At 39.8% G+C, this 15496-nt stretch overlaps 2 pseudogenes; one reads left to right on the plus strand and one right to left on the minus strand.

The window, feature by feature from the left end:
• Positions 1-901: 901 nt before the first annotated feature.
• LOC127207695 (40S ribosomal protein S11-like) lies at positions 902-1373 on the plus strand (annotated as a pseudogene).
• A 78-nt stretch (positions 1374-1451) lies between these two features.
• The window catches only part of LOC127206957 (40S ribosomal protein S2-like), a 38753-nt pseudogene continuing 24708 nt past the window's right edge, over positions 1452-15496 (minus strand).

Below are 15496 nucleotides of genomic sequence, written 5' to 3' on the forward strand. Positions count from 1 at the left end.
GAGGGTGGGGAAGGCTAAGCCAGGAATGGTGGTGCCAATTAATGTTCCATTCTGAACGAGGCACCATGTTTCCAGCAGTGTTTCTATGATAACTCTGCCTCAACTTTTATGGCTGGGAAGTTTGAAGTTTGTTACCTCTTCTCTGTCCTTTGAACTGAGGCTGCCCGTGATTTGTTTAAACCAATAAAATGTGAAAAGAGAAGAAAAGATAATATTACTGTCCTAACCCGAAACTTGAAGAAGTTAGCTGCCATTCTGGCAGGCAGTTAAAGAGCTGTGGAGGGTCTGAATTATGGGACATAAGGAAAGAAGGAATGCTTATGGAAGAACTTATGCCAGACATAAATCCTTCCTGTCCAGCACCAAGTGAGTATAACCTAGTGAGTAGCACATTATAATATGCAAATTTGGCCAGCCATGATTATTATTCTTTTCCAGATTCTCTCTCTCTCTTTTTCTATCAGACTTAATTCACTTTATTTTTCTTGTATAAGAACTTCAAACCCCTACCCAGATCTAGCCAAGGAACAGGACATTCTCCACAGTTGAGTGGAGAGTGGCGTCTGACTTTCACACGAACTCTGGTGCCTGATATTTGACCACACCCTCTGCATGGGGAGACCCTGTGACACTCAGAGGAAGGATAGCAGGCTACCAAGAAGAGATACTCTATGAGCATATACAGGGGGAGGAAGTCCCCCTCAGTCACAGTCATAGGGGAGGGGAGTAAGGGGAAAATGGGAGGGAGGGAGAAATGGGAGGATACAAAGGCTGGAATAACAATTGAGATGTAATATGAATAAAAAAAAAAAGAAGAAGAAGAAGAAGAAGAAGAAGAAGCCCTATGGGTAAGGAAGCCAGGAAGATGGCCTAGCTCTTTTTTTCTCGGGCTGCCAGGAAGATGGCAGACATTCAGACGGTGCATGCTTACCAAAAGCAGCCTACAAATTTTCAAAACAAGAAGCGTGTTTTGCTGGTAGAAACTGGCAAGAAATTTCTCCTTCAGCACTTCAAAAATAGCGATCTAGGCTTCTAGACCCCCAAGGAGGCCATCGAGGGCACCTACACAGACAAGAAATGCTCTTCACTGGTAATAACTCCATCTGAGCTTGGATCCTGTCTGGTGTCATGACAAAGATGACTCAGATGTCTGTTGTCATTGGCTGGCACTGCCTCCATTACATCTGAAAGTACAATCGCTTTGAGAAGTGCCACAAGAATATGTCTGTGCACCTGTCCCCTGTTTCAAGGATGTACAGAGCGGCGACATTGTCACCATGGGAGAATGCAGGCACCTGAGCAAAATTGTTTGATTCAATGTGCTCAAGGTTACCAAGGCAGCGGGCACCAAGATGCAGTTTTAGAAGTTCTGAGGGGACTCTGGCCTACTCCTCAAAACAAATAGTCATTTTCCAACTAAAAAACAGCAAAACAAAACAAAACAAAACACCCTATGTGGTAGCCACAACTGGAGTCTGGGTCATTTGAACAGAGACTCTGGTGTGAGTTTTCACAAGATGTTCAGTGAATTCCTGATAAGGAGACTTGGTAAACATGGTCTCTTTCCAGAGGTTGCGTGTCTGGTAGCTGTAGGTCTTGGAGTTGATATCAAAGGTAACCGGGGTAAAGTCGCCCAGAGTGGCAGTACAGCCCCTGGCTGATAATGTAGCAGTCATCAATACTGGCCATCATCAGTAGCTTCTTGGGTGTCACTACCCCTCCAGTGGAGTCTGTGTGACAGAGGATACTGCAGAACCTGATGCTACGACCATGGTCAAGGGAGAGCCTCCTGGAATGGGTCTGATGTTCCTGTCAGGAGTGACTAATTGCAACCTTTGTTTTTCATACTCATTTGTTTTGGAACATTCTGCCTTTGTTTTCACTTTATCAGAACTTTTCAAATGTAACTGTGTTGCTAGGAGACGTCCTAATTTGGGACTGCAGCTCAGGGCCATTCAGGTTCTGCTCCACTTATTAAAATAAACATGGCTAAGAATTAATCACCAGTTAATAGTTTACATTATTACTTACAAATAAAGTGTATAAGAAAGCTCCAGATAGTGACGAGAAGAGTTAAGAAAAAACTGCCTTGACTCACAGATGTTTCGCACAATGAGAGAACATCGACCTTTGATAAAGAGGGCACATGCATACTGATACCAATCTAATGACTTAAGAATGATGATTCAAGATTGATGATATTGCTGGGCACGGTGGCACACACCTTTAATCCCAGCACTCGGGAGGCAGAGGCAGGCGGATTGCTGTGAGTTCGAGGCCAGCCTGGTCTACAAAGCGAGTCCAGGACAGCCAAAGCTAACACAGAGAGACCCTGTCTCAAAAAATCAAAAAACCAAAAAAAAAAAAAAAAAGATTGATGACATTATTACTTTGTATACTGTATTTTGAATTGTATTGAAAAATGTAACAAAAACACTCTCTCTTCCAAAAAATGTGTATAAAAACCCTGCTTGCTTGCCTGCAAAATACACTCAGACTTAAACTCTCCCCTGGGTTTTGTGTTTCTCACTTACCTATCTTTGCCCACCAACGCTTCGAGAACTCTCATTCCCAAGGACATATACATGATGGAGAGACAGTCCGTGGCTCTTGGGCACAGGAACAGAGATGGTACCAGTACCTCTGGGGATAGGGATGAGATGCACTAAAAGAGAGCCACAGCAGCCTGTCATCTTGCACAAAACAGTGACAGTGTGTGACTTGCCAATCTTGTTTCCTCAGAAGCCTCCCCAAACAGGGATGATGGAAAGCTTGTTCAAGATGATGGCCCCTTGGATGGCAATGGCTACATCTTTGGAGCACTTAGCACCAAGACCAACATGACCATTGTAATCTCCAATAGCGACAAAAGCCTTGAATTTGGTCCGATGGCCAGCTCATGTCTGTTTCTGCACTGGCATGATGTTTAGAACCTCATCCTTTAGGGATGTGGCCAGGAAAAAGTCAATAATCTTGGATTCCTTAATTGGGAGGGAGTACAGATAGATCTCCTCCAAGGACTTGGTCTTCAAGCCCATAACCAGGCAGCCCAGATTCATGATTGGGTTCAACACTTTGTCTTGAACTTTATCTCCACAGAGCCACATGGCCCCAACCACAGCCATGGCCTTGGCCACGATCACAGCCCCTAAGACCGTTGCCAAATCCTCCCCAGAAGCCACGGCCTCGATGTACCCACGGCATCTGCCATGTGGTGTTTTCCCAAGGAAGAAAAAGCCTTTTCCAGATTCTGAACCAGAAAAAATTGAAGAAATGACAGATTATAATTCTTAAGAGTGTTTATGGTATGAGATGGTTCTTTATCAGTTGGTTTCTGAAAAGCTAGCCACTAGTGGTACACAAGTCTATGATTACATGTAGGACACTATGGTGAGTACAGAACAGGCAAAGTTGGGGATATATGGATTCTCAAGCCCCTTTGTCATAAACGAAATACTACAAAGACATTTTTTCAGGATCTCTCTTTCTGCAAAAAGATGATGGGGAATGGACCTAAGTGTTTTCATTCCAGAAGATACCTGGACAAGCATGTCTTAGACAAACCACTTCTTGATGGGCTAAGTTCTATTACTGTCTATAGCTGTGAATAGATACCATGACCAAGGCAACATATACAAGTAAGCATTTAATATGGGGGTGAGTTAGAGTTTCAAGTAAGTCTAGGACCATTAAGGCAGGGAACATGGCAGCAGACATGCAGGCATGACATCGGATTAGTAGCTAACAGCTCATACCTTATCCATAAGAAACATGTGGTGTGTGTGTGTGTGTGTGTGTGTGTGTGTGTGTGTGTGTGTGTGTGAGAGAGAGAGAGAGAGAGAGAGAGAGAGAGAGAGAGAGGAGTGAGAGCGAGAGAGAGATGAGAGGAGAGGAGAGAGAGGAGAGAGGAGAGAAGAGAGAGGAGAGAGAGAGAGAGAGAGAGAGAGAGAGAGAGAGAGAGAGAGAGGAGAGAGAGAGAGAGAGGAGAGGAGAGGAGTGGAGAGAGAGGGGAGAGAGAGAGAGAGAGAGAGAGAGAGAGAGAGAGAGAGAGAGAGAAACTAGCCCTCAAGTGAGCCCTTGGCGTCTCAAAGCCACCATTCCAACAAGGCCACAGCTCCTAATCCCTTCTTTATGCAGCCCTACCAACTACAGCCCAAGCATTAAAAATATATGAAGCCATTGGGGGTTATTCTCATTGTAACTGCCACAGGCTACAAATATCTAAAGTAGGTTTAAAGTGGAACAAAACCGACATAATAAAAACTTTGTTTTCTTAATATCAACTCATTGCTGCTCCAGGGAATTCTGAAAACCCACGCTGCTCTTGCATACCCTCTCCGTGCCTCTGTCTCTCCACGGGACGTGTTACTCCACTCTTGTGTAACAGAGAGGTGTACACTTAGCTTTTGAATCACACAAGAGAAGATAGATAAGAATTCAAAACTTATACACTGACTCATCGTAAGCAAAGAACGGTAATGAAATGATGAATCCAATAAGGAGTTACATGTCTGTGAAACGTTGATAAGGAAACGAAGCATATAAAGAAACAGAAGATAAGATGAGAAGGGAGACCATTCTGAACTTTTTTGCACATTACTCTCTATCAGCAACATCAGAGGACAAGATAACACGAAACCTGTATGTAGAATGGTTCAGATAATTTTGTAGAAGAGAAAATGAAGGATCTTTTAAAGTCAACAATTCCTGCGAGATATTGTTATTTACATAGAACAAGAAAGGGAATGCTGTGCGTTGCCCAGGAGAAAAAGAGTATGCGTGTTGAAAGAAAATGTCACTGATGCTCCAAATATTAGTTGACAGCTCTTGGTCTCTTTTGCTTCTCTCTCTCAGATAACGAAAGAGACAAAAGGTCAATATGAGTGCTAATTATGTCTGTTATGAACAATTGTGGGAGGTGCTACACTACATATCAGTACCTCTCTCTTACAGATACATAGTGTCTGAGGCAAGAACTGAATAATCTCTCACTGTTGTAACTATGAAAGTACGTTTAAATATTGTTTTAAAGTAAATGGAGTTCTTTCTATTCTAACACAGTCATCTTAGGCATCGAGGGTTTCTTTCTCCTCAGCCAAATACCCTCATGCATATTTTTTCATATCAGTTGGAAAAATTAACATAAGAAATCCAGGAATGATACTGAAATAAATGGTTTCTATCATTTTTCCTCTCCCTGTATTACATCAATATTAAGATTGATTTATTCCCATCATTGAGCATTCATAGACGATTTCCTCACAAAATTCCTAAACTAAATACAGGGCAAATTCATCAAATGGATACATAAATTGTGGCATATTCATATAATAGGACATAACATGAAATGAGATAAATAATTTAATTTATTTTGATAAATACAGTAGCCTTCAGGTATAATAAAAAAAGTAAAATATACAAACAAAAACAGATGTATCTCATATTTGTGCTGACACACATAAGATGTTCATACTCTATATCCAGTTTTATTATAGAAGGTTCAATAATATATCAAACTAATTACTACTGATAGAAGGCAGAACAGTAGTGCTTCTATGGGACTGAAGGCAAGGGTAAGACAGGCATAAAGCACTTAGAAATCTTTGAAACACTTGACATCTTGATCTGAATGGTAAGTTGAAGGATACAAAAATATTCAAATAACTAATAAATTACTTAATTAGGAATGTAGTGTTTTAAAAAATATATATTGTTTATATTGTCTAATATATACATATATTGAAAACCAGGCCTGGCCTCTGTGTCAAAAATGTTAATTTTTGAAAAAAAAAAAAAAAAAAAAAAAAAAAAAAAAAAAAAAAACCTCATTTGAGCACTTCAAAAGAAAGACCGTCACCCCCACCCCCAGAGCAGCTGAACCTTACAAATAAAAGAGGCTTCTGTAACCGACAATTGGAAGAACCATTCTGCATATATTAAGACATCACAGAGAGGGAAAACAAATAGTGGCTTCAATTATGAGCTCTAAATAAAGAGCCACAAGGGTGGAAGCTCCAAATGTGGTTCTCTTGCAATCTATCTGCTATTCACATGGGTGACTCCACATTGCAAGTAGCAGAGATTTATTTGCTCAACAAGTGAGAGTAATTCCTTTAAGAAATTCAGGACAGCTAATAGGAAAATGTATGTAAAAAGTAATTACCAGGGAAAAGCAGAATACAAATAAGGCATAGATAAAGGCAATGAAGACAAAAGCAATGCAGACAGATAATTGCTATGATTGCACTTTAACTTTGATCCGGGTGTCTCAGCCGCCAGTGAAGGGAGGAAACGCTAATCAGATTTTTAATTCTCATTGTCAGGAAGGAATACAAATATCAGTCTCCCAAGGGAAATAAGTTTATCTGAAACTGAAAGTGTGTTATAATCCATGCTAAGCGATGCCTACTTTGTTCAACAAAATGATAAGTTAGAGGCCACTCGATTAAATTAAAGAGCAAATAAACATGGGTTTGATTATAAATTCATCAATCTGCAATGAAGAGACACCAAACTTTTCTAAACTTCACTCTACTACATTAAAAATAAAAAAAGCAGCAGAGAATAGTAACAGTATAGCTATAAAAATAGAGGTTTCTGTGCTGCATGTACAGTTGAATCAACCCTTACTGAAACCTGAGTAATGAGACCTAATCTTCACTTTATGAATGAAGAAATTAGGGATCAGAAAGGCTAACTTACTGGCTTAATGTACTTAGTAAAATAATTATATTAAACATGTCCTCCCTTTGGTTATAAATTGAGGGAGTAGATTTTTAAAATAAGAAAGGTAAAAGTGAGAAAACAAAAGTTGCTGAAACCCAGGAAATTATTTAGAGCACTTTTAATAATAATAAATCACAATAATTATAAAACTTATAAGATATGAGATTTTTTTAACCTCATAAATTAGTAGTAAGTTTATTCTGCTGAAGATATAAATTGGAAACAATGATGAGGCAGAGTCCTTGGAAAGAAATCCTGGTGTAAAGGAGAATGATCTCCAGGTCAAAAGCAAGATTTGTGGTCAAAAATATCTTTCATATTTGTATGAGGAGGACAATAATTGTTCACAAATGGATACATGTTTTTATAAAAATGGAAAATGGATCATTCAAAATCCAGTTCTCTGATTGACCAAGAAGGGATGTGGTCCAGTGCATGGCTGAAGATATTGATCTTCAGCGAGAGTAGACTTAGGGTACTTATGGGAATGGTGCAATAACAAGGTGTGAAGGGGTAATGTGTAATATTGGTACTTATGGGAATGGTGCAATAACAAGATGTGAAGGGGTAATGTGTAATATTGGTACTTATGGGAATGGTGCAATAACAAGGTGTGAAGGGGTAATGTGTAATATTGGTACTTATGGGAATGGTGCAATAACAAGGTGTGAAGGGGTAATGTGTAATATTGGTACTTATGGGAATGGTGCAATAACAAGGTGTGAAGGGGTAATGTGTAATATTGGTACTTATGGGAATGGTGCAATAACAAGGTGTGAAGGGGTAATGTGTAATATTGGTACTTATGGGAATGGTGCAATAACAAGGTGTGAAGGGGTAATGTGTAATATTAGTTGTTCTTCAGCTGCTATTTCTTTCTCCATTCTTTCTTGTGTGCATGTGGGATCTTTCTGAAATATCCCTGGATCCATTTTAGTGGACTGGGTCTCGCCAATTGTGTGATATCCTTCTTGATAACTATTGGTTTAGGAGTGGACATATTACCCTGATACTAAGAGATATAAGGGGCAAAGTTTGAAGAGGCTTGTCTTGTTACTCAAGTAAAGAAAACACATGATGAAAAACTGATCTTATGTATGTTTGAAATACTGGTACATATTGGAGCTGTGGCAACAATCTTAAGGACAAGAGGATTGCACATAGATCCATAGAACCACACGGTTAACTGCACTGTAACTACATATTTCTCATTTTATTTGATGGAATATTAAGAGCCTTGTTTCAGACCCAATGTTAGTAGTGTACTTTCTTCTTCATGCCAAAATTCACCTAACTGGTTCAAAAAGCATGTGCACACAAATGGAAGGGAAAGATTTAATAATAAAAACAGACAAGGGTATTCCTCTTGATCATTTTCATGTTAACAGAAAAGCAAGGATAAGATTGTACTGTTGGGGAAGAGGATAAGAGAGCTTAAGCTGTTTGAAAGAGAAAGGACATGAAAGAAAGAGCCATCCTGATGAGTAGGCACACGAGTTTGGTAGATACCCACAGCAGCAGGGCTTAGTGCTTCTGAGCTCGCTCACATTGAAGATTGGAGACGATAAATCTAAAGCGAAACACTGTCATCAAGCTGATGCTTCGGCTGCAAGGTATGCTCAGAGAGCTAAGTGCTTTCAGTAAGCAGAATGAAGTGCTTAATCAGGCTTGGCTTTTTGCCAGTCACTTTTTTAAAGCGCAAGAGCAAGGTAAAGGAGTTGAGGGCTTCTAGATGGGTGTGGTTAAGGTGATTAATCATTAGAGGCCATATGGGTAAAGAGAAAATTGAGATAAAGATCAGTCAGGTGGCAGTGAGCAATAGATTGGGTCAAAGGACTGGATGTTTCATCAGACACAAAAGAATTGTTGGCCAGGAGAAACTAATCAAGACTTGAAAGAGACCATGTTATGGTCAGAGTAGCATGTTTAGGTATGAGATATGGGGGCAGTTAAGTACTGGACGCATCAACAAAATAGAAATTGAAGTCATATAGAACATGTGAAGAATAAAGTCAGTAGGAAAATGTGATCAGAAGAACACTGAAGAGTGTACATGGCATAATAAGCTATTATAATTCTATAGCCAGTGAGCTGATGTGCAGGCCTTCCACTAGGCTCACTGTTTCAGGATAGGGAGGAGAAGTTGGTTACAAGTAGCATTGACAAATAAAGAAGACAGTGATATCACTTCCAGATCTGATGATGTGAGTGATGGGGAAAAAAGGGCCTGAGTTGCTGTGTTTCAGCAAAATAAAACACAACAGATACTCTGTTCATATTGATGAAGATTGCTTATGGGTATCTGCCTCTACCATCACTATTTGTCTACTATCTTTTTAGTAACTATATAAAATATTATAACTACACACGTGTGAGTCTACATAAACATGACTCACATAAGAGAAAATTAGTCACACCTCTAATCCCAGCACTTGGGAGGCAGAGGCAGGCAGAGCTCTGTGAGTTCAAGGCCAACCTGGTCTACAAAAAGAGTGCTAGGATAGCCAGGGTTCTTGTTACATAGAGAAACCCTGCCTTAAAAAACCAAAAAAAAAAAAAAAAAAAAAAAAAAAAAAAAAAAAAGAAGAAAGAAAGAAAAAAAGAAAAAGAAAAAAAAAAAAGAAAAAAAAGAAAAAAGAGAAAAAAAAAAAAGAAAAAAAATTAAAGTTTTAATTTTATGATATTATTACACGTATTAATCACATTTAATAATAATAAAAGTTATTGTAAGCTTCTCTCTCATCAAGAACATTGCGAACTCTACACAGTTCTGATTTCCAATTTACTATGCTTTCTTCAGAAAGTAACAGCACTCTCAACTTTTATGATAGCCTTTGCCGTGTATCCCTCATAGCTGTGTCACCAGCTTGTTTCTCTCCAGTCTCTAGACACTGTGGCTGTGCAGACTTGATCGCTCCTTTAATATTTTGTTGTTCTTGTTGTTATTGTAAAGTTCGTTTTGACTTACTGGCTTCCTATGTTTTTGCCTTTAAATGTTATTAAGGACCCAGAACCATTTGACCTGTAACATTTCTCGGAGACTGGATTTTCTGAATTCATACTCATGTTAAAGACTTGTGGATTATCCTGATGAATGCCTGAAAGTTGACAGGCAAATACAGAGGCTTAAACAGATCTATTTTGAGTGCCATTGAAAAGACTATAAGGGTAGTGATTTCTTTTCCATAGAGGCACATAATGTGTGGTTGTTTCTCTTTCAGTGCAGTTGACAGCTGTTGACACTCAATATTAAGATTTATAAACATATTAAGGACTGAACATTAGTATATTTTACTCCTTACATTTATATTAATCATTATTTTAAGGAGGAACAATTTTTTTCAACTCTTTAGTTACTGTGGTACAAAATTAAAAACCTACTTAATTACCACTAATTATCTGTATGAAACATAGTATATGATGTGTTTAAGTTAATTTTATGTAGTATCCAAACAGAAGTTCAAATTATCCTATCATTGGCCAGTTGGATGTTCATTAAATATTCTCCTTTTGGCAAAATTAAATATTTACAAGTGTGCTTGTTTGTGTGCATGTTATGTGTGTGTGCCCATGCATGCAGGCACACATATGCTGAGGCCAGAGGTCAACCTCAGCTCCCAGCCACTTTATTTTGTGAGACAAGGTTTCTCACTGACATGGGCACATTGTGTATGGTAGGCTGCTAGGCAGCAATACCCAGGGTTCTAGCTGCTTTTCTCTTTGGGATTGCAAATGCACATCATCATGCCTAGTCCTTTTTCATGGTTTCTAGGGAGCAAACTCATGTCCTCATGTTTGCACAGCAAACACAGACTGACCTATGTATGTCCCTGCTCCCTAAACTGACATAACTTAAATAATGACTCTAATAATCTTGGCTCGCTCCATTGCCACTTGGTATAATATGGTGTTACACTCTTATCTGTGCCACACATTTTTCCAAGTAGCTGTACTATTTTGCTCAGAAGTAGAATTTCAAGAAGGCATGATGGTGTTACCTGCTAGAAAGAATCACTGTAACAGTTGTTTCAGGGCAAACTAAATTTTTACACACACACACACACACACACACACACACACACACACACACACCCTCACACACTGCATATATATAATAGTATTATTTTTTACATTGGCAGATAAATGGTGCAATATCATGTTTCAAATTATATGTATCAGAAGATTTTCTGCTTGCTGTGAGAAAATACCTTACAAAATCAACTCAAAGAAAGAAGTTTTATTTTTGTTTTAGGTTTGAAGTTACAATCCACCATAGCAGGGGAGTCATGGCAGCAGCAGCATGAAACTCCTACAATCAGGAAACTCAGAAATCAGTGCTGATGCTGATGCCAAGATCACTTTCTCTTTTTTCATTCTAGATCCTCAAATGGAATGTCCCCATCTACAATTATAATGGGTTCTTCCATTACACTCTCTCACAGACATGCCCAAGGTTTCTCTCCTAGCTGTTTCTAAACCCCATCAAGTTGACTGTCAAGGCTACCATCACCACATGTGCACATTGTGGAATGATTAAGTATAGCTAGCCGACAAGTGAATTTTCCTCAAGGAGTTATCACCTTGAGATGGGGATCCTCGCTTTTGAGTTAAATCTTGTCATTTGTATAATGATAAGCCAGGAGGATACCATATTAAGGGAAATAGCTAGGCAAAGCCAATTACCTGTGTTTTCATTCATATGATGGATTTTAAAAGTTGATCTCAGAAGCAATAGAGAATAGGATGATGATTATGAGGATTGGCAGTTGGGAGAAGGAACACACTCAAAAGTAGTGATAAAAGGGTGTACACTTACAGGTATACAGGGAGCTCTGCTCAAGAAGTCATTTCACAGCATGGTAATGAGTATTAGTGGTAAATAGGCATATTACATCTCTTTAGTTTGCTTCATTGCTCATTGAAAATGCTGGTTTTTAAAAACATATTCAAGGTTTACGGTACCCCTGAGTCCAACAAGTCTGTAGCACTGTTCCTAATAGTTGGTGCTTATTTTTTTGTTGCTGTTCTCCTTTGGTGATTCTAAGGACATTTCTAGATCACTCATTATTTTATATCTTCCTTGTACTGGACTGAAGTAGCAATATTTGATGGTACTAGTTGTAGTTATTTGGAGGTTACATGAACTGTGCCATATAAATTGGCAAGTTTAATAGATAAATGTAGGGTTTTTATTTTATTTGATAAATGTAGGCTTTAATCTTTTAAAACCTGCTTTATTTGGGGTCCTTTAATGCCACTACCTCCCTTCCAACCCACCTACCCTAGATAGGAGAGAAAGGAGGTTAATAGGGACAGTGGAAGTAGACCTTTTTATACTCAGTTCCTTGGGGCAATTACGCTGTTTGTCATCAGGGTTCCAGGAGATGCATTAAACAGCAAAGTAGCAAAATTGACTACAGCATGAGCAGCTGCCACCTAGAAGTGTTCTCTGGAGCATTTTACCTCTAGAAGTGTCTTGAAACTGAGCAATGAACAACCAAGCAAAGCAAATCAATGCAAAAGCAATTGATCTTTGCTATTTGGACTATTTATACTCTCCCATAGTCCATACAGGATGCTTTTCAAAAAGTAAAGAACATTCCCCACATAAAAGGTGGTTCTCTTTTTAGTGGACAAACATTACACACCCTCTCACAAGCCTATTTCCAATGGACAACCATCATATGACCTCACTCAAGGCAGCTTCACATCCCACACTTGGGATTAAAACAAAAACATGTTTATATCCACTACAGAAAAATATATGTATGTTGTATCCACACCCTGTCTCTTCCATCTTGGACTTCTCTATTCCCTGGTAATCTGTCGTCTGCTACCTGGCAGATAGCCTGGGTTCCATGTCCCACAGGCCAATCCAGATGCTGCTTGCTTCAGGATAAGAACAGAAGGACCTCAAGATCAAAGGTCATCTTTTTCACTCAGAGGCATCTTAGAGTACTCAGGATGAGGCCTGCACCCTAGGCAAGGCTCCTAGTCTTCCTGGGGTGGTGGAAATGAGTTTGGCTTTTTTAGAATGAAATTGCTGGTATAAGATGGCAGTGGAAGCTTGGGTGTTCTAACAGCCTGTGGTGATACCAAAGTGTTATATCCCCTTGGTTAAGCTGCTGTGCTAAGCATGGCAGAGGATGCTGGCAGATGCATGAAGCTGGCTAGAAGGCAGGTCTCATGAGATGCAAGCCTGGTGGGCCTAATGCAGGTGGGAGATTTGCCTTAGGTCAGCACTGATCTCACAGCATCTGACTGGCCGGTAGTCAAGCTCCAGTGGGCTCAGAACCGTGAGGCAGCCAGGCAGGTAGCTATTTGGTTGGTAGCCAAGTTTGGGCATCTAGCAGGCATTCAGCAGCAACTCTCCAGGGAGAAAAGGAACTCTCCATTCCCCTAAAATAAATGGAGTCTCAGATAGTCTTAGACAGTGGAGGAAAGGCAGAGGCATAGAAAGAGAGAGTTTATTTTGTGAATCAGAAACATTTATAGACCTTAGGCAGTGCAAGGGCTTTCCAGGATGAATGTGTGTTGATGCAGTAACGCTAGAGGTACTAGGGATACTTAATCTATATGTAACAAAACAACAATATGATAAGAGAGGAGAAACAAGACCTAATTATCCTACGGGTGGGGGAAGATCTCTGGAAAAGCCAAAGGTCATTGGTTGAAAGCCAAGACACTAAGAAATCTTATTAGAAAAAGGTGAGTATTGTCAGGAATCCCTAGGTGATTGCTGAACAGGTTTCTTATGAGGAAACGGCTGGGCTTGTAGTCTCACTGCTGGCTGTGTGACTCTCCTTAGCGTTTCTAGGGTTCAGAGGAGACCCTGCTGAGAAAGGAGTTCATCCCTGCATATTGAGCTCAGAGGCTATCTGGAGGTGCCAGACTTGGACCTTCCCAGAAGAGCCCCACAAGATACAATACTATTGAAACTAGGCTGGCTAGTAATCATACCAAGGCCTGTAAGTGTTAAAGTTAAGCAAAGACACCCATGTCTTTCACTTTAAGTCAAATGATTGGTTGAGAAAGGTATATGAGGGACCAGTGCAGGCTGAAAGGTGAAAACTAGGTCTCTGGGCAATGGAGTTAGCCAAGATGTCCATACTAAGCTATTCCAAAGTATAATAGCTTTACTGCTCACAGAAATGATCTATATTGAAGATCAAACCAGCTACAGTATTTCTGTAAGCCAAAGCCTAGTCCAGAGTAATGCCCAGACTCTATTTCATTCTCTAAAGCCTGAATGAGGTGAGGAAGTCAGCAACTTTGAGGCAATTTTGAAGGCAGAATGGTTGGCTTTTGAGATGTATAGAGAAAAACCTTCTCCATAGCAAAAGCACTAATCAACAAGTGCTTGGGTTGAAACTGCAGCAAGTTGACCAGGATATCGAATTAAGAATACTAGTGAAGGAGATCACAAAAATCAATGATTTTCAAAGTGAATTAAAAGTCTACCTTGACAAGGGAAAGAGGAGTGTACTGGCAGTGTTCTGTTCACCCAAGTGTACTGACAGAGACGAATACAGAGCTTAACACAACTCCTGTTACGTAGCTGATGGATAAGGGAGTAATCTCAACTTCCAAGTCTTATTTTTAAGTAATTTATTTCCCAAGGGTTTCACTGCCGTATCCAGTGATTCTTCTGTTAGATTTGGTCAAGATCAATTGAAAACTTTCTGGGAAGGAAATCACCATTGTAGAAGCTGTCAAGAAAACTCATAATTCATTCAGGATCTAGACAGTTTGGTAGAGGCTGAGTCCAATTCTCATGGATAACGTTGAGGAAATTCAGTGGAGGAAGTCACAGATGTGTTAGACCTAAAAGAGGAATTAGAATTAAGAAGAGAACCTGAGTATATGTTGGAGTTATTCAAATAAAAAACAAGAATGTGGTTCTTATATGTGATCAAAGAAAGTACTTTCTTTCATATTTATTTATTTATGACTATGCCCTGTGTGTTTGTATGCGAGTGGTCACATGTGTGTGGTACTCAAAATTTGGCTGTACTGAGTCTGAAAAGCCTTAGATATGCCACAATCTCTCTTTAATTCTCATTTAGAATTCCTTGTGTAAGTCAATACACAATTACCATTTATCATCAATTCTTATATCAGTGTCTTACTAGTCATCCTTCTAACTTTTCCATTTTAATAGATTTTTAAGAGAAATGATTAAAATTCCGTGATGTTTTACATTTCTCTTTTAAAATTAAAATTTATTTTTAAAAATTTGTCCACTTTTTTTCCCCCAAAGCTGAGGCCTGAATCCAGGGCCTTGCGCTTGCTAGTCAAGAGCTCTACCACGGAGCTAAATCCCCAGCCCCCCAAATTTATTCACTTTACATCCTAATGGTAGCCTCCTCCCGGTCCCACCCTCCTTCCTTCTTCCCACCTAAGCCCTTCCCATAGTCCTGAGAGAGAGAGAGAGAGAGAGAGAGAGAGAGAGAGAGAGAGAGAGAGAGAGAGAGAGAGAGAGAGAGAGAGAGAGAGAAGGAGAGAGAGCCTATCTCCCCTATCAACTGACCTCAGCCTATCTAGTCTCATCAGGACTGCCTGTATCCTATTCCTCTGTGGCCTGGTAAGGCACCCTGGCAGGGGGGTTGGGGGAGTGATCAAAGAGCAGGCAACAGAGTCCATGGCAGGAGCAGCCCCTGCTCCCCTTACTAAGAGACCCCCTATAGAGACTGATCTGTCTATTGGCTACATCTGAGCAGGAGGTCTTGGTCTTGTCTTTGCATGGTCCTTGGTTGGTGCACCAGTCTCC

The sequence above is a fragment of the Acomys russatus genome, chromosome 24 (genome assembly GCF_903995435.1).
Source record: "Acomys russatus chromosome 24, mAcoRus1.1, whole genome shotgun sequence".
In the NCBI taxonomy this organism is placed as follows: Eukaryota; Metazoa; Chordata; class Mammalia; order Rodentia; family Muridae; genus Acomys; species Acomys russatus.